The sequence below is a fragment of the Antechinus flavipes genome, chromosome 1 (genome assembly GCF_016432865.1).
Source record: "Antechinus flavipes isolate AdamAnt ecotype Samford, QLD, Australia chromosome 1, AdamAnt_v2, whole genome shotgun sequence".
Taxonomy (NCBI): Eukaryota; Metazoa; Chordata; class Mammalia; order Dasyuromorphia; family Dasyuridae; genus Antechinus; species Antechinus flavipes.
The window spans coordinates 387,098,061-387,123,257 of record NC_067398.1 but is presented as its reverse complement, the minus strand read 5'-3'; the positions used below and the strand labels follow the sequence as shown (position 1 = coordinate 387,123,257).

At 32.8% G+C, this 25,197-nt stretch overlaps 1 long non-coding RNA gene across 1 annotated transcript in view; it reads right to left on the bottom strand.

Annotated features, from left to right (window-relative positions):
- Positions 1-23,788, bottom strand: part of LOC127543603 (uncharacterized) — a 67,424-nt gene extending 43,636 nt beyond the window's left edge. The window contains exons 1-2 of the long non-coding RNA XR_007949264.1: positions 23,700-23,788; positions 23,494-23,594 (exon numbers count right to left, since the gene is read on the bottom strand). This is a non-coding gene — a long non-coding RNA (uncharacterized LOC127543603). The remainder of the gene's footprint in view (positions 1-23,493; positions 23,595-23,699) is intronic.
- Positions 23,789-25,197: the final 1,409 nt, after the last annotated feature.

The following is a 25,197-nucleotide window of genomic DNA, read 5'->3' as shown; positions in this document are numbered from 1 at the left end:
TCTGACTTGAAATTATGAGACAAAACTTGAATTAAATTAATTCTCTTGGTAGTGCAGAGAAAAAGACAGCAAAGGATACATGCTTTCAGAGCCACAGTAATGGATAATCCATAATTGTTATTGGTCAGAGAATGTCTTGCTTTTCTAACCTTAATGACATCTCTTACATACTTAGTATTTACCAAGATAATATTTCTGCCGACATTTGTATCCCATGGTCTCCAAAGAGAAGTTGCCTGCAGCATGCATAATGCCTCTAAAATGCTAACTGACCAGCTACTTGAATATGGTCCTCTCAGAAAACAAAATGATTTTTATTCCTGTGAGAAATACTAAATATTACATCATAAAGATGCATTTTCTTTTAATCTTGGTGGGAAAAAGCATTTTTACTACAATATTCCTACTTTGATTTTATCAGTTTAAAGATTGTATTTTTGTTGTTGTTATTGTTCATAACCTACCCTAAATAATGAAGCCCAAGACTATTCAAATGACTTTGGGTGCTCTGACAATTTGGGGGGGGGGGAAGGGACTGTAGGACTAAACCTACAGTTTAGAAGAATAGCCCAGCAGAAATAAAGTAAGCACTCACTAATAATGCATCTTTTTCCTAAACAAGGTTTTTGAACTGTCTGTTTTAAAATTGTTTTGTTTTTTGTTTGCTTATTTTTCCTTATCCTTTTCAAAATAATCTATTGGTTTGGCTCTGAACATCATTGTCCATTTCCTCGAAGAAACTTACCAAGGAACTATTTGAAACTAGGTATATTTTATAACTTTGCTTATTAAGATTCAACTTTCAATATCAGTGTCTTTCTCGTGAAGAGTTAAGGAAGCCAGCTGATGAGAGTTTTTTAGAGAGAACCACATCTAGAGAATCTGTTAACTTTCCCATCTTTTGATTATTACAGTGGTCAAAAGCTGTCTGCTTCCATGTTGCCCTAATGTGAGGCTTGAGATGTTCTGGAATGTACTCTTTGGTCCAGGATGTGATATGGTTATAATTGGTAAGGGCATAATAATAATTGAAATTGAACTGAATTGAATTGAAATGAACTAAAATTATTATGTGACTAGAAAGGCAAGAAAGGCAAATGTCAACAAGAGGGGGAACTGTCAAGAGCAAATCAGCACTAAAGAGGTGAGGTGATGGTAAACTCCCCAGTTTTTCTATCACTTCCCCCACCACAACCAGAAAACTAGAATTTTGGGGAAAAAAGATATAACTGGAGACTTTGACCTATATAATATCTTCTTTACTTTCTCTGACAGAATAAGGCACTGAAATAAATGTACTCTAAAGTGATTTATCTTGACTCTATAAAGACTCTGCTATTATATATATATAATATATATATAATATTATATATATTATATGTTATATATATAATATATAAGTAATATATTATATATATAAATAAAATAATAATATATATTATATATAAATAATATATAAATGAATATATATAATTACAATAATTAATAATATAATATATTGATATATTAATATATGATATATAATATATTATATATAATATTATATATATATATATATAAGAAAGATTGACTCTGCTATTATATATATAGGAAAGATTAGACTTAGAATCAAGGACCTTTACTCTTATCACAACTCTGGCCAGTGTTCAATCTTGGACAAGTCACTTAAATTCTCTACACTACATTTCTTCGTGTGTGAGGGAATTGAACTAGATCATAACATTGAATTGTAGATTGAAAGATAGAAAAGATCTCAGAAGTCATCTACTCTAGGTACTTTGTTTTACAGAAAAGGAAACTAAGGCCCAGAGAAGCAGAATAATTTGCCGAAGATCACACAAGTAATAAGTAGCAGAGACAAGTTTCCAATCTAGTTCATAAAACAGAATTTGAGAATTAGAAATGATCGTGGCTATTTAATGTAATCCAAAATATATCCAAAAAGTCATCACCTAGCCTCTGTTTTGAGGAATTACTTCAAGAAAGTCCAACTCATCATCTCTTCAAACAGCCCATTCCACTTTTACACAGCTCAGATTGTTAAAAGGGCAGGTAGATAATGTAGTGCACAAGGTTGGGACAGGAAGATTTGGCTTCAAATCTGTCCTCAAATACTTACTATCTGTGTGGCCCTTAGCAAGTCATTTAACCCTGTTTGTACCAATTTCTTCATTTGTAAAAATAAGCTGGAGAGAAAAATGGCAAACTGCTCCAGTTTCTTTGCCAAGAAAACTCCAAATGGGATCAAGAAGAGGTGGACAAGACTGTCAGGAAGATTTGTCTGAAGTAGGTGAAGTTAACTCTCAGGCTTGAAATTAAACATAATTTTGCCTCTACTGTTTCTTCTTAAGTTCTGTCCTCTGGGGCCAATCAGAATGAAGCTTATCCCTCTGTCATATCACAACCTTCAAAAAAAAAAATTAAATAGCTATATCATTCTCCACCCTCATCCCTGAGTTTTCTCTTCATCAAACTAATGTGTCTGGTAACTCCATCGTATCCTCATATAACAAGGACTCAAAGTTTTTCACCAGTTTGGCTACACTTAAAACTTTTTTGCATGGAGACAAATTTGAAATAAGTTAAGACAAGAACAGAGCACATTGGACCCTTCAATTGCTTATTCCAGGAAGCATGAAAGAAGCCATAAATCCTGTAATTTGTAACTGACCTAAATTCACAAAGCTTTCTGCTAAAAAAATATTTCCTCCCTTCATATCAAAGTCTATGATTCTATGATCTTATGTCCAAATAGACAGTTACAAGTCCACACACTAGTTGCAATAATTGAGATAACGAGGAAACTGAGATAGTTTTCTCAGCCCTAATTGTTTCTATCCAGTCATCCAAACCCAATGTTTTCCCAATCCCATGACTCTGGTAATTCAAGATGTCTAATAAGAATAATGATAACAAAAAAAAATTCATCACAGTAACAACAATAATTATCATTATTGTAGGCAACTCATAGTGTTGCAGATAGAATGCTGGGCCTGGAGTCGGAAAACAAATTCAAAACTGGCCTCAGACACTTGCTAATTGCATGATCCTCAGGAAGTTTGTTTACCTTATTTTTCTCAACTACAAAATGGAGATTATAATAATATCTACATTGTTGTGTGTGGATCACATGTACATGGATCACATAAGATAATATTTGTAACAGACATTGCTTAGCATAGTGCTTGGCACCCAGTAAGAGCTACATAAATTAAAGGTTTATTCTCTAGAGGGACAAGGAAGAAGATTATGATATGATAAATTATGATAAAAATAATAATTTCCTTTTATTTTTCACCTCCAGGTAAAGCTCTAATTAATTTCTCTCACCCACAGAGAGAAAGAAGTTCATGATTATCTATATCTAGTCTACTCAGTAGTTGGCAGTTATTTGATTCTACAATTCTTAGACCTAATAAGTTTTCTTGCTTTACAAAAAGATGTCTGCTAATTCCTGCTTCACCAATTCAATCAACATTTTCCTTTTATTCCTATTATCTCTGAAACTGGGGCTCACCTTCACCACACATTGTTCAGTCCTCTAAAGTGATTTACCCATTACAAATCATCATATATCAACAATTTTGTTGATATATCCAGAAAGGGACATACTGACTATAGCCAGGGGATATTCTAGGATACTATGTAGTGAAGGAGCAGGCAGGAGAGAAGTTCTTCCCACATCCAGAATATAAGAAAAAAAAAGGATAAATAAATTCCTCAGAAAAGCAAATCAGAGTTCCCCAAGACTACAGAGTTTAGAATAGAATTCTGCATGTTCAATAAATGGGGCAAGGCCTTCAGGTGGGAACTTAATTGAAACCAGTTTCATTGAAATTTAAAGCCAGGTTAAATAATCAGCATCATTGACTCCGGATTTCATGAGGTCAAATGTAGTACTTGGACTCCATATCAGGAGCTACCCTGGGTAAGCTATTGAACAAAAGGGAGTCTTGGTGATAACATATAACTAATAAAGAGGAGCCAGATCCCTGTTGCCTCACTCACATCCTTGGAGGATATTACTGATTGACTACCTAGGCAGACTCAGAAGGTAGTAACTTGTGGCAACAAATTTATGTGCAAGAACAGCAAAGGAACAAAGGTTAGAGAAACACATGACAGGCAGATTGTTTTAATTTATCTAAACATAAGATGAATAAATCCAGCTGGGTTTTGGTTTTGTCAAAACATTACATACTGTTTATAAAAAAATCATTTTTACTAAAAGTTTCTATATCATCAAAGTTTTAGTTCTGGATTTCTTTAAAAGAAAATATAAATCAGAGTTATCAAGTAATTTTAATACTGATCATAAAAAAAGATTATTATAAGATAAAACTAGGTTTAAAAAAGTCTTGGGAAACAAAATATCATAAATAATTTCATTTGACAAAAGCAAATTCAACCTCTGAAATTTTGAGATTGAGTTAATACATAGAAACAATTCAGAGCCAATTTTAAAAGTTAGAAAAAATATATTATTTCAATTTCAAACTGAATTCTAACCATATAGCTTTAATGGCTCTAAGCCACTAGTATCCTGAATCTCTAAAATTATATCCCTTCCAATTTAACATTCCATTTCTGTCTATAAAGCACAAGTGATCATGACATCCTGAAATATGCCTCTGTTTTGATGTTTCTTTCATAAAGGTATATAATAATCTATATACGCCTAAATAATTCATCATATATGTTTCCCTTTAAAGGAACATATTATAAATATCTAGTCTTCAAGAGAGCAAAATATAAACTATCAGCAACCCTATGCTCTAAATCAATAATAATGTCACATGCAAATTAAAGAACTCTAAGGTCTTATCTCTTACTCATCATATTGGCAAGTTGACAAAAGGTAAAATGACAAATGTTATATGGGTTACAAGTAGACTGGACCATTAATGCATCGTTGGTGGAACTCTGAATTAGTTCAACCACTCAAGAAAAATATTGAGAATAATCCTAGAAAAGTTATTACATTACTCTATAAGTGTATTATAAATGTAAATGTATTTATAAATTTAAAATGTAATTGTATTACATATACCTTAATACCATTACTGGTCATATATTCCAAAACCATTAAGATAGAGGAAAGATTATAAAAAAACATTTAGATATCTATCCATCCAAACATCTATCTATATCTATCTATCTATCTATATATTTACATATATATTTATATATGTATATATAATGTGCTAACATACATACACATATATATATATATAATGTGTGTATGTATGTAGACATAAGTACTTTTTGTTATAACAATAGCAAAATAGAATTGTAAACAAAGTGGAATGGCTAATGGCTAAATAAATTATGACAAATAAAATGGAATATTATAGAATAATAATAAGAAATAATAAATGTAAAGAATTCAGAGACTTGCGGCAGGGGGGATTTCTATAAACTGATGCAGAACAAACTATTCATCTGATCAGACAGAAGAGTTAAGTAAAGTGATTTTCTGCTTTCCTGTTTCTCTGGTGGGGTAGGACATTAAGAGAAGGCTATTATCATATTTTTTTAGAAAAGCAAAAAATTAATTTTTCATTCATATGTTATAACTTTTGGTGGATTGAAAATGCATCAATTTCAAAGGAATATAGCAAAAAAAAAAATCCATAATAATAAAAACATTACTCTTAGCTACTATCCTTCTTCTGCTATAGAGAAATTCTTTTGGCAAAGTAATATAAATCATGATTATTGATTTAATGAATATTTTAAATTAGCATGATTATATGACAAAATATTAGTCACACTTAGAAAGTTCAAGTGACAGTCATAAAATTGCTAAACATGATCAGTTAAGTAGTACAGTAGATAAATTACAAAATCTAGGAGTTAAAAAGACCTGAATTCAAATGCTACTTCAAACACTTGCCCAGTATGTGATCCCAAAGAAGTTCTGTGCCTTATCTGCAAAATGAAAATAATAATAGTACTATCTTTGTAAAGATTAAATTAGTTAACATATATAAAGCATTTTGCAAACCTTAAAGTTATATATAAATTCTAGTTATTTTTAATAAATGAAAATAATGATGGAAGCACTTTGGAAACAAACACAACTGATACATTGGAGAGTTGCTGATCGGTACATCTGTTTTGCAAAACAATTTAGAATTTTGCTGGAAAAATTACTAATTTATTTGTGCCTTCTAGATAAGGATCCTGTTACTAGATTTATACCCAACATTGTCATTGATAGAAAGATCTGCCACATTATTACCTCTGTGTGTGTGTGTGTGTGTGTGTGTGTGTGTGTGTGTAAAAATCTGAGTTAAAGCATGCTCCCTTCATTTCTATTAAATAGTGAATTTGACGAGTAGAAAGTGAAATGGGTTATCAGTTCCATTTACTCCATGAAGAATTTTGGGAAAGCTTTTGTTTTCTTTGCTTCTTTTGCCTTGTGTATTTAGAAGGGATGATGTTATTTTTTTTTCCTTTTTCCTTTTTTTTTTTTTTTTTTTAATTGCACAGTGATATGAAGAGATTTGCTCATTTGGAAGTGATTGAATTATCAAAATAAAAAGTTGTTATAAAAACAATAATATATGATTATACTGAGAAAAGCTAATCACAAAAATATTGAAATCAGTCATTATATGCTCTCTTTTTGAGTTCAAATTGCTGACTTTTGTGAGCAGAGCAGGAGCTTTGGATGATTTTCTCATACAAATGAAATGGGGATGATTCCAAAAGTGAAAGGGTCTGTTTCTGAATTATTGTGTTCCTCCCCCATTGGAGATCTTTAAGCAAAGATTAGATGAAACTTGTCTAATGTGCCATAATACAGGGTTCTTTTCTGATGCTGGCTCATTCTGAGATTCTGTTATTCCCTAGTTGTATTGTTAAAAGGATGATTTGGTCATTTGGACTTTCTAATCCTTTCTATTGTCCATTTGCCCTATAAAGACTTATTGTCCAGGTGAGATTTCCCAGAATGAACACTCTTCTATTCTGTCTGGGAAGGAATAACAAAAGATTTATAATTTTCTTATTTTTATATTCACTGTGAGCCCCCACCAAGAGATAGCACCTTTGGCAAAATATCTCAGTGTTAGATCTATATCTCTTCTTTAAGACTGTTTGCTTGGTCTTTTTTTTTTTTTTTTTTTTTTTTTTCCATTTCAACTGTGTTAACAGTAAGTACAACGATGAGTAGCAATCAGCAATGGTTACCACATTTATAAAGACAAAGTAAACCTTTAAAACAATGAAAGACTAACAACTTCCTACCTTTATACTTAGGAGGAAAGACTTCAAACTATCATGAAGGAGTTCAAGGGATGTAAGAGATATAGGACACTGCATTAGTGCCTAGAGTGGGTAAACAGTATAGGGATAGTGGACAGTTTCTTTTCTGACATGCTTCAAACCTGAAGGAACAAATAGCTTTACTTCTAGTCATTTTCATTGGTTTCTTATAATAATGATGAGGTTTAGGTTTTGGAGTTCCCTTCTGTCAGGGAACCAAATGATAAGGTCTAGATTTAGGGAACTAAAATGAGATTAGGATTTCTGGTGGTCAGGGAGTTAAATGATGAGGTCTAGTGGCAGGTTTGGGGTTCAGGAAACCAAATGGAGAGGTTTGGTTCCCCTACAACCCCTTGGGATTCGGTGCATAGGTAAGGAGTTTTGGGGAGCCCCTTCTGGTGGAGCAGAGATTCTCTGTAAAGAAATTTACAAACCCCCAAATCTAGATTGATAAAAGAGGTTTATTATTGGCATTGAGGAGTCAGACTTTGCTATGCATGAATAGGAAAGTTTCTAATAGAGAAATCCTGACAGAGAAGCATGGAGAAATCCTGACAATCATAAAGTCTCATTAGGGAAATAGATGAGGATAAAGAGAGGGTAGTGCTGGAAGAGAATATCATCCCAGCAGACAGAGGTTTCCTTGGCTTAGCCTACCGTGGCATAGTATGGCATGGCATGGCAGGTCCTCTGCAAAGAAATTAGTTTAAAATTGGCTCTTTTATCATAGAACTTTGGCTATAAGCTAGGCCTGCACCATGGGGGCTGAGCTAGTGGGTGGAATTCCAAGTTGGCTCTTTTCAGCTTGAGCTAGCTAGCCCCACTTGGAATTGAATAGAAAGTCTTCAATTAAATAGGATTGGAATTCTTTAGCTCAGGACTGAACCAACCCCACCTAGATAAACCACTTTATCTGATTCTCTGGGGCGATTTCTTACTGAGGCAGGATTGAAGGAGATTTTCTCCTTCAAAGAGCTTCAAGTGCTTTACCTCATGGCTCATTCCCAAAGTCAGAGAGAGAAAGAAAGAGAAAGAGTTTTGGAGCTCCCCTCATCAATAGCACACCCTCAAACTCCATGTGTATTCTATGAGTAGTGTCATGATTTGGATTCTTCAAGTCTCTCTCTCCTGGACTAGGTGAGATCTCCAGGTATTCTAATCTATGTCTCATCATTAGACCCAGATGGCTTTGGGGAAGAAAGTGAGTCCTTCTTTCCTTTCTTTCTTCCTCCCTGCTTCTTCCTTCCTTCCTTCCTTCTTTTCTTTTCTCTTCTTCCTTTCTCCTCTCACTCAGTCTACATAGAGTATCTTGGAGTTTGCAAGCTAGATTTCTTCCTTAAGTATCAGGCCTTAAACCCAAATTACTCTGGTTCTTTCAACAATAAGTCCTAGCACAAATCTCATTTGGTCATTGTTTGAGCCCAGATGGCTTAAAGTAAGTGAAAATAGCCATTGTGTTTTTGTTTTATTTTGTTTTGTTTTGTTTATTTGGTTTTTTTGGCCAAAAACCTTAGGGTCTTCCCTTCCCAGATTTATTTTTTTTTTTTTTGACTAGGTAAAAAAGAACATTCTTTCCGTTATTTCTACTTTTTTAATTTTTTTAAAATTTCATTTATTTATTTAATTGTTTGTTTGTTTGTTTTTACTTCATTTATTACCTAATCTTAATCACGGAATAGGCATTGCCTCACTCAGGCTAAGACCTGGGAAAGACCTTAACTTTAAAAAAAGACCAAGTTCTCCCCATCTTAGCCAAAGTCACTTCTAGAACCAGATGGCTCTGGAAGAAAAAGTGAGACAGGTGATCTTGCACAGTCCTCCCTTACTTAAATTCAATTTATTTGCAACCTCACTTTCTTGATGTCATGGTTCTCTTTGAGAACAAAGAAAAAACAATAATTTCCTGGACTAATAGAACTGACTTTTTAAAAGTCACTTTGACATGTACCTCTCCTTCAATGCTATATGACTGGGATGAAGTGGATAGGGAAGTTCTTTATTCTCACCTACAATAATCTCCTCCACAGCTGTATTACAATCCCTCCCACTGCTGAAATTCATTTATAACTTTATTATTTCAAGTTCCCAGAATTATGACTAATTTCTTTGATCAACTAATCAAAGGTGATTCTATTCTTCACTTAATTAGAAAGGGTCCTAACCACATGGAAACAGGTTTTAGAACTTGGTGACATATTAAAATTTCAACTTTTATGATTATATTCTATAATGACATCAATTGCACAAAAAGGAGGATCCAAAATATCTTTCCTCTTCTTACATACTTAATTAATTATGGTACCTGCAGCATATGAATAATATGTTGCCTACATGACAACTATAGATTAAATGTATCTACATCATCTAAATCTCCCAATAATAAAAGGGAATTACAAATATTAGCAAAAGAAAAGATAGCATATATCCTACTGATTCTTTAATTATCCTATTCATTTCTAGATTATTTTCATTTCTCTTTTCCATTAATTCTTTCTCTATCTATCTAGTCTCCCATTCCTCTAGCTACCATATGTTTCAGTCCTTTAGCTTATGAATATAAAATATTTTAGCTAAGTCTATTCTTTATTCGCTTATATAATACCAAGTATGCTTCATTTTTATCCTTCCCACAATCCCTATTTGTGGTGATAAGGATTGGGCCAAAAATAAGAAACTTATCTAATCCAAACCTGGAATGGGAAGGGGAATACATACTAGAAGCCACAGCAAATTAAAAATTAAGAAATTTGGGTTCGTTCAAAAGGTTTAGATAATGTCTTTATCCTTTGAATTCTTAAATTTTACATTGGTTAGTGAAAATCCTATTGCTTCATTGCACATTATTGTCCTCTTTCTCAACCTAAAACACTATGATTTTTCATAACAATCCTTTGTTGATATATTGCTTTCCATTTGCAATCAATCAATTAATTAGAATACTACCAGGCTGTGCTCTACTCCAGGGCTTTTTAAACTTTTTCCACTTGCTACTCCTCTTCACCTGAGAAATTTTTATGTAACCTTGGTTATATAGGTATATAAAATAAGTATACAAATCAAACATTTATTTTTAATAAATAATAATTTTGCAATCCCTTCATTCAGTTGCAAGAACCCACATCATGTTGAGAACTACAATGTAAGAAACTGGACTCTATTCCACTTGCTAAAATTCTCCTGCTAGACAGAGGATATCTTAAATACCCTCCAGTCTTGTCTTTGTCAACATCCCTCATTTGACAACTGAGCAAACTGAGACCTAAAGCCTATCCTGGATACATCTCTACATCTATATCTATAAGATTTAATATAAATGCACATATAAGACACATATGTGTATATTATATTTACATATAAGATTGTATACACACACACACACAATCTTTCCAAGAAGCTTGTGAATCCCTGGAGGATAAGAAGTGTCCATGTATTTCATTCATTTGGACACTGATATTCTCTAAATAATTCTTGATTGAATGATTAACTTAAATTCACTCCTTCAAGTAGACAAAAAAAAATGGTATAAAAATTCAAGCTGTCCACTTAATAATGACAAAGCAAAGCCTCACATAAATGGTTTATTTATCAAAGAAGAAAAAAAAATCTCGCAAAGGATCATATTCAAAAATGGATAAAGTGGGAAAGAGGCAGGAAAAAAAAAAGAGACAGAGTGAGCACAGTTGAACATTTTTTATTTAGATATAAGAAATTAAGGAGAACATTTGGGGTTGGAGGTAGAGAATCAAAAAAAGCTTAAAAACAAACAGAATCATTGCAATAAGTGGCCTTCTCCTGTCTTTGTCAACACTGACTCTGATCTGCTGTGACCCTTTGTTACATAGAACACTGTTATTAGTGTTACATAGAATATGTGCTCTATTAAAGATCTGAAAGTCTATTTTTTAAAATAATTTATTGGAAGTAGGCACTCCTTACTCTTTTAATGATGTGACAAGCAATTCAGTTTTATACAAATGTTTGTGGAAAGGCCATTATGCAACTTGTTTCCAATAAGTCAGAATCAGCTTTATTATAAATCCATTTGCTCCAGCATCCTAATGTTACTAAACAGTGAGGTTATTATCTCATTTAGATAAGAGTCTCATTATCTTGGGTGGGGCCAGATTTTTGTTTGTACTGGGATTTCCAGAGCTCATTTTAAAGTAAAAGTATTTATGAAGGTTGGCTTCTAAAGAACCAAGTCACTCATTGCTTCTGGAAGGCAAGACCAACATACAGGTTAGGTCCAAGAAGGGCTGGTCACAGTTTGCCTGAACAAATATTACTAGATTAATAACAGTAGATTATTTCACTGTGGCAGGCCAGCTAGCCAGCTATACTTTGAGTAACACTTGAAATTTGAGACAGTAAATATTTACTGCAGTTGTTTAGGGATCTTTTCATAAATAATTGATTCTGGCCACTTGCATCTGATGTTGATAAATGCAGCAGCAGGGAACTTGGTACTTAATTAAACAAATGTGTTATAAATGGAAAGCCTAGCTTTTAGTTTGCTTTGCCAGCAGTATTTACTCTCTTCTGTTAACAAGCTCATGGTCCCACCTATGCTAAATAGATCAAGGTTTTCCTGTTTCTATTTGTAACTCCTGCTTGTAGGCTAACCTATGTTTAGTTTATATAGCCAAATTTGAAATGGCAATGAATTGCCTATCTTAGATGAAGATGCTTGATTCAGAATTATTTTTCAGAACTTATAAATGCTCTCTTTTGTTTCATTAATATATATTTTTAGAATGACTTCAGGAGGGAGAAAAAAGTCTATCTTTTCCTGTTTGTTACTCTCAGAAAAGTTCCAGGGAGGCAAATTATCAATACTCCCTTTGCATTGCTCAGAAGGGAAATGGACAAATACAAGAAAAACTCATATAAAATATTTTTCTTTTTTCAAGGACTAACATACCTTGCCAAACTGAATTTGTTGAGTGTGTGTGGGAGGGGTCAGAGAAGAATTGCATTTTGGACCCTCCTGGTGGCATTAAATCAACCTCATTTATGGTAATTTCAAGCCTACTGTCAAGAATTTTATCATCATGGCTTTTCATCTAAATCTTTTTCCCATGGTATATAAGTTGTAGGACTTTTCCTCTGATAGTATTTTTTTCCTCTGGATTTCAGTAACATGGATTCTCAAAATTAGATTTTGAGATTTAGATTAAAAAGCATGTTTTATCAACTAGACTTACATTTTTCACATGAAATGTATGTATGTGAGTCATTTTTTGTTGTTAATTTGTTTATTTCTATTGAATGAAAGAATGAAAAAACACCTATTAAGTACCGATCATGTGCTAGTCAGTCACTATGCTAAGTAGTTGTCATGCAAATATAAAAATTAATCAGTCCTTGTCCTAAGAACTTCCCCATTCTTATGGAGAAGATAACCCATATTGTGGCGGCTATAGAAGAGCATTTTGGAATGGGCAGTTGGATAGGGAGTGTGATATCAAGATAGTCCTTGGGACATCCTTTTCAGAAACAATGCTAGTGGGAGTTTTAATGAATGAAATAATTTTTAATACTTTTTTTTTAAATTTGAGTTCTAAAGTTGCCCTGACTCAGTTTCCCTAAATTGTCCTGCCTCTGTTTCCCTGAATTGTTCTGTCTCAGCTCCTGATTGCTCTGGTCAATCCTGCAAAACCACTCCTCCCTCCTAATCATGATGATCTAGATAAGGAGAAAGACCTTTTATCTTAGACATCATCAGAATCTCTGGTGCCTCTTGCCATTCTGTAATCCCAATTTATCAGAATGCCCCCCCAACCTGTCAGAACCAGATTGATAGTCCTGTGTTCCTGCTCTCAGCACTCTGACTCTGCCCCTGCCTTGGTCTATTCCTGTAGCTGAGCCATGTATGTGTGTGTATGTGTGTATATGTGTGTGTGTGTATATATATATATATATATATATATATATATATATCATTGAGAATTCACACTAGTGCTGGATACTTGGAGACAAGAGTCTCATTCAGCCATGGGACCAAACTATGGATTCATTTGGTCCCAGTAAATCTCCCCCTTTCAAATAAAACATTAAAAACTCTCTAATCTCTATGTTGCCTCAGTTTCTCCGGCATTACGATCACAATCAAATGCCAAAAGATGAATTATAGTATGTATGTTTTTACTAAGAAAAAAAAAAGAGGTGTAAATGCTCTTGAATAAATCTTTGGTTATTTTATCCCATCTGTTCAAGAATTCAAATATTCCAGAACCAGAATAATGATGTGTCATCTATTCCTCCCTATTAATAATGGTGAAAAGGAGGTGGAAGAGAATGAAGATTAAATTATTTTTATAAATCATTCTTTAATTTCCAATCTAATCATGGATATGATATTTGAGACGTTCAAGTTTTTATTTCCTTCATGAGTATAAGAACAGGCCTAGATACCCCAAATTTCTGGAACATCATATTGTGTCTCTGCAAAAAACATAATAACCCTGAAATGGAATCCCAGTTTCTCAGTATGAAGAACAAAAGCTCAAATACAAAAGGTCATGGCACACCTACTAGTTCAAAGCTGCATGTGGAAAGCTAGCAATGTTCTATCAAAAAGATGCATCAGGTATAGAGCCAGAGATCTTGACCTTTATATCCCTTAGTTACCAAAACAGTAGAAAAAATTTAAATATTAAGTAAGAAAAGATGAGGAAGTTCTTAAAGAATCCAGGGGTAGCTAGCTAGCCAAAGCCATCAGGTTCATTCCTTTTTACCTAAATAGATATAAGGAAAACAAGAAAATTTGAGACCACAGTCATACATACAAAGAAAGGCAACATGAAATTACTGCCAAAAAAAATAATAGTAAAGAAAGGAAAAAGTACAGAAAATAGCCAGTGTAAGAATACCAGACTGGTAATCAAAAGACATGTTTTAGTCTGCATAATCCAATGTTTTTTACTTTATTACCTTGGTCAAAAGATTTCAATAGGCTTGTTCTCAATTTTCTCCTCTCTAAAATTAGGGAACTTCCTTACAATCAATTCTGTTCCTAAAATGCTATCATTCCATGACAAATTTTTAGATTTCCCATGATTCTCTAAAATTGAAATGAATGTTAAAATATTGATGTATTTGTTCCAAAAGAAGTATATCATTACCCAACTGGACCATCCAACCTGTAAACTCTTGTTCAGATATTCCCATATATTTGCCACTGGAGCTATTTGGTCTTTTTTTTTTTTTTTTTTTTTTTTTTTGTATCCCCAGCATTTAGCACAGTGCTAAGCATCTAAAGTACTTAAGTGTTGAATGAATTGGATTGAACATTGCTCAAATTTGCTTAAGATAAAGAAGATACTCATGAAGCGCCAAGATTGCCTGTCAGTTATCCCTTGCTTTTGCTCTAATGTCAGGTTATCTTTTTATGATAATCCATATTACTACTATAATGATGTCCTTTAAATAACTCCTTCATGATTTTAATTATGTGATACAACTTCCTTCAACTCTCTGTGAGTTTTTCCATTGTCCTTTGTAGATCCTCATGTCAAAGTCTTTGGAGAATCTTATGCTCCCTGACTTATTATCATACAAAATAATTGGAAGAATAAATTTTTATTTTCCTGGCAATATAAGTAAAATGGTATAGGGAAAAAAGAAATTATAGATTGAAAACTGAAAAGCACCTTAGAAGGCACATAGTCCAATGCTGGAATTCTGCATATCATATGAGTAAATGGAGGCCCAGAATAGTAAAGTAAAATTTCCATGCTTATACAGGTAATTGAATTAAAAAATAGAAGGAAAAAATAATCTCTCCTTCCAACTTTTGCATTATTTTTTCTCCAATATTTTAGAAGATAAGTAAACTCTTTGCAGAACTTTTCAAAATTTAAGAAATCATAAAAGAAGTTTTCATAATATATTCTCATTTGCAAAGTTACTCAAGCATCTTACAACTTTCCATAACAATTCCAAATAATGTCTCCCAAAGTTCATAGGTATAAGAGAAAGTACCATAAGCATATTTGTTAAATGACTAATACACACTTAGAATTCATTTAGCAAAACTTTCTAAATTGAGGTCTATTTGAAGGAAAAAAATAAATTATGTATTGAAACATTTGATTTTCAACATACAAAAATTATTGAGTTTTTCAATTGTTTGGTTAGGAAAAAAATAATGAACAAAAGTGAAGCAATTTCAGTAAAGATCAATCAATAACAATAAAAAAAAAATCTGGGAAGATTTAAACAAGAGTTTACAGGTTGAATGACCCAGATGGGTTATGATATATATATTTTGGAGCAAATACATCAATATTTTAAGATTTAAGATAATATTAAGATTTAAAACTATAGTTTTAGAGACTAATGAGATTATGTGATTTGCCATGGAATTATAACATTTTAGGACCAGAATAGATTGTAAAGACCATCTAGTTCAGTTCCCTAATTTTAAAGAGAAGAAAATTGAGGACAAGACTATTGAAATCCCTTGACCAAGGTAATAAAGCATTTCACTAAGGGAAAATTAAATAGGAAAATGGAGAAAAACCAAGAAAAAATTGTTAAATATCTACGTTCTGACCTGATACTGACTCAGGCTAGTCCTTTAATAGTTTATATTTCTTATCAATAAATATTTATTAAGTTCCTCCCATGTGCCAAGCACTACCTGGCATAGTGAAATGAAATGAGTACTTAGAGGTCTTTCAACAATTAACAATGACAAATTAAATAACACATCAAAATGGGTTAATATTTGCAAAACATTTAGTACAGAGCCTGACATATAGTAGACACTATCCAAATACTTACTAAGCTTTCCTTCCCTTCAACAAAAGGAAATTTACTTATCCATAGCAGAAAAAGTATACTCAATAAGCATGTGTACTAAGGATACTCCAAGTTGATTTTACTGAGCAAGGATCCCCTGGCTCTGAGTTACCTATTTTGATTATTCAGCCAAGCACCAGAAAGCATCTAGAATGAGCTGTGTCTGATTTATACTCAAGTGACAAGGAAAGATATCAATAATCTGAGACTTTATTTCTGTCTGGAGGATGGTCTGGTCTTTATACTGTCTAAAGGAAAATTGGCCTAATCTGGGAGCAAAAAAATTGGGCTATTGTTCCCACTACAACCTATAATATCCAGTTTAAATACAGGTCAAGGTTTTAAGGAGCAAAGAGGAATCCTTCTAACTCTAGGATTCCCTGTACAAAGAAATATTATAAATGATATTTGTGATAAAAATACCTCCATAAAGAATGTCTAGACTATAGCATATAAGATCATGTCAGTTAGGCTATCAACTATAATGTTTCTTTGGAAAAAGGCCTAGCAAAGAAAACTTTAATAATGTTCGGTCCCAGGAAACATGGAGAGAAAAAAGAAAGCTAGAAAGGCGGTAGCAAAGTGGGGAAGTAGTTAGAAGGGGAGTGCATTTTACTGTACTTTTCCAGATAAATGATCTTTAGCATAGCCTTCATTTGGAATGGAAATTTTCCCTTTCAAAAAAGGCTGAAATAATATGACATGATATATATCTTCATGCATTTTTTCACTCAGTTTAAAATATTAAATGACATATAAAGGCCAAACATAAATCTAAACTTTTTTCTTCTAAATTAAGAAGTATTTTGATAACAAATCTCATAGTGTTTGTACATTTTCCAGAAAGAAAAAAATTTAAATGATTCTCTTCCACTTTGGATATTTGAAAGATTTTCATTCATGACACATGCCAGGCCCAAAAATCTCTTCATGTGAACTAAGATGTCTTTTGTGTGTTTTAAAGAGAACTGTGATATCCATTTCTTTTGGCAGAGAATACTTAATGGCAATCTTGACCCACATTCCACCAGAGTTATTAGTCAAAGTAATAGTTTATTTTTTCACCAGAAAAATAAACCATAATGCACTCAACACAGCAGTTCACTAGGCCATACTTCTGCTTTGTTTGACTTAGGAAGTGCTCTATATTATGAAAAATTATTCAATAATGGATGAGGAGCCTGTGAAAAGTTCTACTGCATAACATTAATTTGCTAGCATTATCCTACTTGCCACCGAATGAGACCACCAAGGGTTATCTCAGAGCTGACAAGGATCAGGAGAGAAAAAGGCAAGGGGTGAAGCAATGAGCTTTAATGGCAAAGATCTGTCTCTCTTCCTTTATAACATCTCAATAAAGCAATTACAAATGACCTCTTATAGCAAAATTTATCTTGTGTTCTTCAAACAAATGAAATAACTTGATCAATTTGAGATTTTAAGCACAGATTTATACAGGATATGGGAGCATTTGTGAATTGGGTGGTCTCATGTACCATCAGTTCTTTGAATATGTAAATCAATCAACATGTATTTAAATACCTATTATATGGCAGGTACTATGTTAAATGCTGGAAATACAAATGTGAGATTCAAAAGAACCTTGCAGTTTTATGGGGAGAATATAATATTTTCATAGGAAAAGGAACTGGACATAAGATTTTGTTGGTATAGGGAACTTCTGAATGAAAAAAATAACAACCTCCATCAATGATGAATAGTCTTGGGAGAGCTACCAGATCAATTAGAGATAACCCAGTGTCACCTAAACCAGCATATCGAAGGAACAGGACTTGACACCATTTCTTCCTGGCTTTCACATTAATTTTCTAGCCAATATGCAATACCAGCTTCCTCTGTCACATCCTAGGTAAGCACTCTGTTCACATCCATAAATAGATAAATAAAGAATACATAAAAAAATAAACATAAGGTGATTTCAGGTTTATAAGGTAAACACTAAAAACTAAGGAAATCAGGAAGACCTCACTAAGATGACACTAGTTGATCTTTAAAGTCTGTGAGGGGCTCTAAATGGTACAACTCAGAAAGAAGAGGTTTGGAGGAACAGTTAGAATCTGTTCCAAGACACAGAGCTAAGAATTGGAGATTGACATACTGAGAATGACAGTACTAATTCGCTGGAGCATAGAGTGAAAGAGAGGGATAATTATAATTTACATAGAAAGAATGGCTTAAGAAAGCATACACATAAATAGAAACACAAATTAGGGTTCCCCTTAGATTCCCCTTAGTCTCAAGCTGCCTCAATGAGACTTGTTTTTCTATCCCTGTTTGATTCCATTCTCCTTTAAATCCTCAAGCTAAATTTAGGAATAAATGGATATGATTGGGGGAATAGAAGGTTTTTCTAAAAGGAATAGAAATCCTACTATGGATAAAGTACAGAAACGCACAACACTTTCTTTATGTAATTGTCATTTAGGGTAGAAAATTTAAGAACAAGTCAAAAAAGGACAAAGTTGATCCTCTTCAAAAGAACTGGTTTTTTAAAAAGTCAAATTCCTATAACTTCTTCCCTACTTTTTTCCAAGTTAAATATCCTAAACCACAGTCACTGTCTCTCAAAGCAATATTGTTGTTCCCCTACATGAACAAAAATCTTGGATTTTTCTGATACTTCTAATTTTCTTAAAAGTATGGGAAAGAAAATCCTTCCCTTGGAGAATTTCAAAATGCAAAACTAATGGAATCTAAAGTTTAAAATTCTTTTAAACACTGTCAAAAAAAAAAAAGAATGAAAGATTCTATATTTCTTTTTTTCTCTAATTATATGAATAGCCATGTGCACACACATATATGTTCACACACACACACACACACACACACACACACTCTTATAGTAATCTCTATCACCAAAGTGACATTTCTTTTAAGATTATGCCTTTCTCAATGTCTAATGGGGAGCATCCTTTTTTCAAATCTACTCATTTAACCATAATTTGTGTCTTAGAGACAAATGTTTCAAATGCTCTTTTTAGTGGCAAATTTTTTGTCCTGGAGATTTTATTGTATCTTTTTTTGGGGGGTCTCTAAAACAGGAAGAGCCATTAAAATGGGACAAAAGGATTTTTTTTTTAAAGTTTGGGGCCTCCAATTGATTTTCTTGATTCACAAGTCTGTATTGACATGACCCCTGTTGTTGTTTGGTATGGTTTTCTTTTTGTTCCCCACCACTACCATAGTCTGCAGATATATAAAATTATTCATGGAGATTATGTGTAATGTTTTACAACTTCATAAGTGTCTTAAGGAGAAGCAAATACTATTTGCTTCATTGGGAATAACAGTTGCCTGACCTAATAGGATAAAGATATACAATGGCCCAGAGAATACTGATTGTTAAAGGGGGAGCAGCCCATTAGGAAATCCAGCTAGATGTGTATGGGATCCTTAAAAGCTGAAGAATGACTTGTATTGTTTTATTTTAATAAATATCTTTATGTTCTAGAAATGATTGTATTTCTGGTTTTTAGTCTAAAACTTTTCTACTTTTACTAAAACAAACAAACAACAAAACAACTCTCCATATCTTTCAGAGATATGAACAAATTTGCTCAACAAAAACAAATTAGTTATGAATATAAGGCTGTGGAATGTTTTATTTTCTTGAGAATAAAACAGAATTGAAATTTTTTTTAGCTTATAAAAGTTTGGACAAAAATTACTGATTTTTTTTTTAATTTACCAAAATTAAAATCAAAATCACCAAGTTGCAAAAAAACAAATGAATGCCTAAGACTGTAGAACCTGGACTTCATTGCCTCATTGTTTTCATATTAAGTTATAGCTGAAATATCAAACAAAGCTGAAACCAATTTAAAAAGAAAATATCAAATTCAGAAGAAAGGAAGAACTGCCTACAAAGTACCAAGAATAGATTGAATTTCATTTCCATCTAGTTGATGAAGTGCTATTGGCATCCCAAAGTATTGAAAACAGAAACTTAGGTGGTTGCATCAAACTGAGTCTGGGTCCTGTCCTCTTCCCTGCTGTAGGTCCCATGGTATCACTAGTCTTTATTCAGAATCTTTGAAAAAGTGCTAAGCATTCCTGTGCCACAAATTTCTCAAAAGATAAAAGGGGTAAAGGTTACCTATGACAAAGTTCTAAAGAAATTGATTTTTCAATTGTCTATGTTTATCTGCTCTTCATGATTTCTTAATAAAACACTTGGAAATAAGAGGAAAGTACTTTCAAATAATATGATGAGTATATATATCTTATATATCTATAGATGTATATAGATATACATACACATATGTAAAATCAGCAGAAAGAAATGTATAGACAGCATGTATATACTATATATGAGCATATACATGTGTGTATAATATATACATACACTATACATGTGTGTATTTAATTTATATACACACATATGTAGATATGTACAAATATACCTATACACACATAAAAGGAAGTGGTTCCAATTGTCTAGACACAATGTGTGTTTATGTGTGTATGAATATATGCATGTAAATGTGTGTATGTATGTGTGTGTGTGTGTATATATATATATATATACACACACACACATACATAAAGGGAAGGTATTTTAATTGTCTAGACACACACACATACACACACAATTAGAACCCCTTCCTTATATGCAGCAGTGAGAGATCTGACCTGATATAGTCTTCCCTGGATTCCAGATCATGCACAGATTTTTTTTTCCCCCAGATTGGTCACTATATGAAGAAAAGGAATGTTTTGATTGGCTACTGAGCTGGAAGCGGTAATACCCAAGTGATGGGTTCTATAGATTTCCTGACTGCATTTGAGTATAGTGGTAAGGAATGTTTTAATTTCAAGGTGGGGATAGAAACCTCAGGCCTTTATTTCTACCTTCTCTTCCCCACTCCCAATCTTAGGATACTGCCATGTAGTCACTGAGCTTTTTATCCTTGCTTCTCATTTTGTCTTTTTTATTCTTTCCTGCTCTTAGGTGAATAGACTGCAGGCTTTGTGAGCACAAAAAAAGGTCAAGAGAAAGAGTCACCAGAGATTTACAGGGAGCTGTAGTCTATACCAGATTTTGCAGCCAACTGAGCCTGATAAATAGCAAAATGTTTAACTATCACCTTGAATGAGGATAGAAGGGGATCTAAGGAATCCAAGAGAAAACAATTATGACTCATCACTTTTTTTTTTTTTTTATTTGAAAGGGAGCTTTGTGGTGTGAGTGCTCTGTAGAAACTTCCTTAAGTTTGCACATACTCTGCTAAAGAAACAAGGTGGCATAAGGGAAAGTGCAATCCTGGGTGTTGAGGTAATGACTGCACTTTATTTGCCATTCCTTGTGGGTAATCGCAACATCTAAGTGATATTAATTGGTAAAATGAAATAAGGTTGTGGGGTGATAATCCTTGTTTATTGGTATTGGGGGAAGCACACATTAGAGAAAAATCACCCTACCTCTACCAGGGAAATCCCTAGAATTCTGATGGGTGAAGATAGAGCTTTGCTCAGAGTACCAACTTTTTGCTAAGAATGAGGGTTTGAATAAGGAATTTATGAAGAACTACATAAAATGTAAATTACATGTATATATAGAATTAGTGTTTTAATTGTAATGAAACTATTTAATTTCATTTTATGTTCATATTTCTATGTAACATACTCACACCATATATGTATCTGTGCATATATTTATGCAGAATTACATGTATTTTATATATACCTAAAATTAGTGTTCTAATTTGTCTTTATTTATTTCTCTGTAACATACACATATATACTTGATATACATATAATTGATAATGTAAATACATATATATATATATATAAAACACATATTTATTTGGTAACTAAAATATTGTAGAATACATATTGTGATGTTTGTGGGCATAATATGCCATATAGAAGGAAACATTAAAAGAAAATGCATATTGTTCCACTAAATTAGGGCTGTAATTCTGTATAAAGTATTTATACACATATATATGTGCATATTTCCTTTTAGTATTTCTTTCTGATTAATATATATATTATATATATATATATATATATATATATATGTGCATGCATACATACCTATGCAAGCCTATACATAGGTGTATATATACAAGTATGTGCATGTCTAGGTGTACATATACACATATGTATATGCCTGTGTGTATATGTTTATATATACACATATATGTATTTATGAAGAAATAGTAAAAGAAAATAAAGACATATGGTGCCACTAGAATTAAAAGGCTGAAGAGGATTAGAATCAGATTCATGTATTTTTCTGAGCCTTATTTTCAGTATCTTCAGGTGCCAAAGACATTTCATTTTTACTAAAAAAGGAAATTTTCAAGTCTATTTTTGTGTCCCATAACCAGAGCTTCCTTTTTAGAATTTTTTTTCCCCTTGTATGTAAAGACCTGCACGTTCTCCTAAAGATTTTTCTGTGAACTAAGAGATCTGTTCCTAGGTGAAACTGGAAATGACAATTCATATTCTAGGGGAGACAGTGTCCTGGAATGAAAAAAGCACTATTTTAAGTCCAGAAGTCTGGGTTTGAGTATCAATTGGTTCTAGATCTTCCATTAATTAGCTAGATGGGTAAGTTTGAGAAAAAAAAATGTTCCCCTTTTCTATTTCATATATCATATCAGCAAAATGGAAACTTTGTCAGATTTTGTGTGTATTACTAGAAATAAGTAGAGCTGAGATGGATTTCTGTAGCTAACTGTTGTTGTTCTATACCTAGTTTTGGCAGCACAGTGGAAAGTGTCTAATTCACTTTCTAAAGATCTAAATTCAAATTCAGCCTCAGACACTTAACTGTTGTGTTACCCTTGGCAAGTCTCTAAGCCCCTCTCTGCCTCAGTGTCCTCAATTATGAAAAGGAAGATTGTTTTAGGATTATTGTGAGAAGCAAATGAGATAATATTTATAGTGTCTAGCACAGTACCTAGTACATGGAAGGAACTTAATTTAATGTCATACCAGTATATAAATAAAGTATACCACAAGGTATACTTTATTTAAATTATTCATATCCAGTATACAAAAAAGAATTTTACCTAGTTTCTCATCAGAACTCAAATATTAGTGTTACTATTAGTGGAGAGCACTGGAAAAGGGAACACAGCACCAACTTTAAAACTAAATGTCCAGTTGCCATGCACTTGGAGAACTGCACCACTGTCTTTAAAACATACAGACTTCTTAACATATATGTTTTTCCCCTTCCAAAATTCCTAAGACTATTATATGTGACAATATCATTACAAAATACTGCCTCTATCTTTTATTCCTCTTACATAGACTTGCTTTACTCTTTATACTGTCTCCTCCCACTCCACATAGAAGTGTTTATTTCTTCTCTCTCACTTAACAATAGTATCCTGAGTTTGTACCCACTATTTCTTGAAATAGGAAGATGAATATACTTACATGCCTCCTAAAACCTTGGCCTGCAACTTTTCCAGTATCTCCAACATCTGACACCTGGAGCATCTCAGAGTAGAATAGCAAGGAAATCTCTTTTCTTTGGCCTAAAACAACACATAATTGGAATTTTCTGAACATAGCCCAAGAATTGACATGGCTAAATTCCCCTTATTTAGTGAAATAAAAGCCTAAATGTTCTCTTTTCTTACTGTTAAAAACAGCTTCTTCCATAAGCTCTCTGAGCCCAATAGATAATGTTAAGATTTTCCCAGACTTGCATGTTACTACAGAATTGCCAGACCCATGTACCCAGTGCCAACTTAGTACAGGTCTGGTTTTTAAACTTCTTAGGGAATGGCATTCAGTTATTCATTATACTGAATGTTTTGTTTTCCCTTGCAATTATTCAGCACAACTTGAGTTACCTTTTGTTCCCTAAATTCTAATATGACTGGAATCTAAGGCTGAAGGTCCCTCTCAAGCTTGGGGATAAGCTGCTCAAAGGACTAAGGTAGTTTGCTGCAATCCTGTTCACAATATGAAATAAACCATTTGAAGTTCTTCTGCTGTTAGTTAAAATTCTATTCAGTCACATCTCTTTCAACCCCTCAACTCAGTTATTTGAGGATGGCTGGCAGGAGCTGGGACAAAGAAACAGTGACAAAATTTCAATAAAAAATGACTGAATCATAAAGAAGATAAAGGGATGGAGTTGTACCTTGTGAAGCATATATTTGAATGTAAAAGAAACAAGTCTCCCTCTTGTATCACTCAAATATGTTTTTAAACATTCTAAAGAGTCTTTTATGGGGGAAAAAAAACAAATACTGTGGAGTATACAGAAAACAAGCAGTGCAGAAAAACTTCATCGGAAGTATTTACCAATGCTTTTCTTGGAGATTAAAATGAAGTATCTTCTTTATGTTGTGATAATTGCAACATCTGTTTCATTTAAATCAAGAAAAATATAGCAGCACATTTGATTGAATTTAACCTCTAAGGAGGCATTCATCTTTGAAGAACTATATAATATTTTAACACATTAAGATACAATTACCAGAGCTGGAAGATTTCCAGGTATTTTTTTTTCCAGCAATTTTTTCCTGATTAATTTCTTCTAAATGTTTTCTTATGGTTATATTTTCTCATTGTGTTTCTATAATTATTTTAACTAATATTTTCAGTGGTTTATCTTTATTTAGCATTTAAGAGGAACTGTGTTTCATGAATACAAGTTGCCTTTCCAAAGGAAATTAGAGGACTATTTTGCATGCAGTCTATTAATATGCAAAAGTCACCTGCACACTAACTCTACAGAAAATTTTAATACCTAACAATGGAAATGAATAATTTGTGAGTGCTATATTTCAAAATACTTCTAATTGTCTAACTCCCATTAGAAATTTATCAGCCAAATGGATATATTATATAGATGTGTGTATACATACATATATATGGAGATAAAGATAAAATGTCAGGAAAATAAGTGGTTCATTTCCAAGAAATAAACTCACAATAACAATGAGTTAATTGTGTGAAGGGGTTATCCCCCCAAGTGATATTATATTGTATTGATATTATAAACTCAATAAATACAAATGAAAAATCAAGTTGGAACAAAGTTCTTTTTTTTTTTTTTTTCTTGGCATGTCTTTCTCTGGCCTTATTTCATCAATGAAGGGATCTGTCTAGTAAGAAAATTGTACC